We start from the raw sequence: 2597 nt of genomic DNA, 5'->3' as shown, positions 1-2597 counted from the left end.
TATAATTTTTAATGCAATGTTAATTTACCCTAGGCTTGTGACCCGAGGAGCCGAACAAGGCCTAGGTTCTGTTTAACACTTGGAATTTTTTATGGACTAGTCACTTCAACAAATACGTCCACAATAAGACACAACTAATCAAGATATGAGTGGAAAAGGAATTCATAACATTAATAATAGTAACGTCGTAGATTGTTTACATTCCAAGGATGAGGAATTACATTTCATCCAAATCTTCTAAGTAATAAGTCCCGATGCCAACAATGGATGTGATCCTATATGGCCCTTTCCAGTTAGGGCCCAGTTTTCCCCAAGTAGAGTTCTTTGCTGTCCCCACCACTTTCCTCAAGACTAGGTCTCCCGGAGCCAATAGCCTAGACTTCACCCCCTTATCATACCCTTACTTAAGTTTCTGTTAGTAAAATGTCATCTTTACTGTTACCACCTCTCTTCTTTCCTCGGTCACATCCAGGTTGTCTAAGAGTAAACAGTCGTTCTCTTCAAATAAACATGATTACCCTAGGTTGTTTAGGACATCATAATTACTCCATCCAAAGACATCGATGTTAGCCTCTAGAAACTTCACCAACTCTACTTTTACTAAGGGTGGCAACTGGGATCCCACTTGGAAATATTGCTCCTGATCCTGTCATATTATTACTTTCTCTAACTCCTCGGACAACTCTCCAGATGCCTCAGTCTGTTGTCCCCCCTGCAAGCCTCTTTAATTGCTATGGGATTGGATCTTTCATCACCACAATAGGATCTGAAGGCTGCTGTGTAATTACTGACACCAAGTACTGCCTAGCCGCAGCCTGGCTATGCACCAACTCTCCCACTCTCTCTTGAGTAGGATATTTAACCTTCAGATGTAAGGTCGAGGGCACGACGCCCATAGCGTGGAGCCAAGGTCTAGCCAAGATAGCTGTGTAGAGGGAAAATGCTTCTACCACAATGAAATCAACCTGCACTTCCTCATCCCCAGCTTGTACGGGTAACCTTATCATTCCTTAGGGAACCACCATCCTACCATCAAAGCCCATCAACGGTGAATCATACTTTTCCAGGTCCTTGGGCTTCAAGTTTAGCCCCTTGTATAAATCAGGGTACATAATCTCTACTCCGCTTCCCTGATCAACTAGCACCCTCTTTACATCATAACCCCCAATCCTAACAGTAACCATCAGGGTGTCATCATGTGGTTGGAGAGTTCCCTCCTTATCTTCCTCCAAAAAGCTCAAGGTAAGGGTGACCATGAGCCTAGTTTTTTTAGGAACTCGGTCACTGGCCTCCAAGTCACAAACTCCACTCACGGACATAACCCTAGTACCCGAGCACCCACTATTCCCTGGCTTGGCAAAGATCATATTGATGGTTTCCAATGCTGGCCGAGGAGAGCTATCCCTATGAAACTCAACTCCCGAGTGACCAAACTGTCCTGAAGGCTGATGTAAAAATTCGTTGAGCTTCCTTGCCTTCACCAATTGGCTTAGGTGATCTCGCAGGAATCTACAATCCTCCGTAATATGTCCTCTATCCAGATGGTAGTGGCAATAAAGGCTTTGATTTCTTTTGGATGCATCCCCGCCCATCTTATTGGGACACTTAAAATATGGCTCATTCTTAATTTTCTCTAGTATATGATACACTGGCTCTTTAAACAATAAGTTGACCAACTGAGTTCTCGAGGGTGACGTTTGATTAGAAAACTCCCTTTGGGGGCAATTTTCTTGCTATCCTCCTCCCCAAGGATACCTCTTCTCCAGGAACATCTTAGCCTTTCCTTTTTCTTGTACCTAGTCCTCCTTTACCCGCTTAAACTTATCTATGCGATCCATGAGTTGGCGCATGTTCGAGGTGGATTTCATCGTCAACGACTTCCTCAACTCGTGCTCGACAGGGAGCCCAACCTTGAAAGTCCTCAAGGCCACATCTTCAAAGTTTCCATCAATCTCATTATATGTTTCCCAATATTTATCCGAGTAAGTCTTGAGAGTGTCTCTTTCCTTCATCGCCATAGACAGCAACGAGTCTACTAGTTTAGGGACCCTACTGCATGTTATAAATTTAGCCCCAAACACCCTCGTTAGCTCCTCACAAGACTCCACTGATCCTTCCTCCAAGGCGTCAAACCAACACATTGCCACAGGTTAAAGACTAGAGGGGAACATTTTGCACATAAGGGCCTCATTGTTGGCATGGATTGCCGTCCTCTGATCAAAGTTGCTGATATACTCCATGGGATCAATCCTCCCATTGTAAATGGCAAACGTCAATTGAGAAAAATGATGAGGAAGTTTGGTCTTATTAATCCTCCTAACGAAAGGTTATTTAGAAATTTGACGGAAGGCCTTACTCATTGCATCATTCCCCAATGCCATGGTGGGAAGACCTATTCCCATGCTTATTACTGCCTTTTTCCCACTTGTCCTGGCGCGTATAGGCTGAATAGTACTCACTAGATGGAGTTCTAAACCTGCAGCGATATGAACAGTCCCTACTTCCCCTAGAACCATCATTTGGTGGGGAGGATGGACTTCTTCTATCACGTTCCCTGCGCCTTAACTTCCTGCGCAGGTGATCTATTTCCTGCTGCA

General features: G+C 44.3%; 1 pseudogene; it reads right to left on the bottom strand.

Moving 5' to 3' along the window:
* Positions 1 to 1010: 1010 nt before the first annotated feature.
* Positions 1011 to 2360, bottom strand: LOC112026670 (uncharacterized; annotated as a pseudogene).
* Positions 2361 to 2597: the final 237 nt, after the last annotated feature.

Source organism: Quercus suber, unplaced genomic scaffold, assembly GCF_002906115.3.
Source record: "Quercus suber isolate HL8 unplaced genomic scaffold, Cork oak 2.0 scaffold_148, whole genome shotgun sequence".
In the NCBI taxonomy this organism is placed as follows: Eukaryota; Viridiplantae; Streptophyta; class Magnoliopsida; order Fagales; family Fagaceae; genus Quercus; species Quercus suber.
Note: the sequence above shows the minus strand (reverse complement) of the source record. Positions and strands in the feature narration are given on the sequence as shown.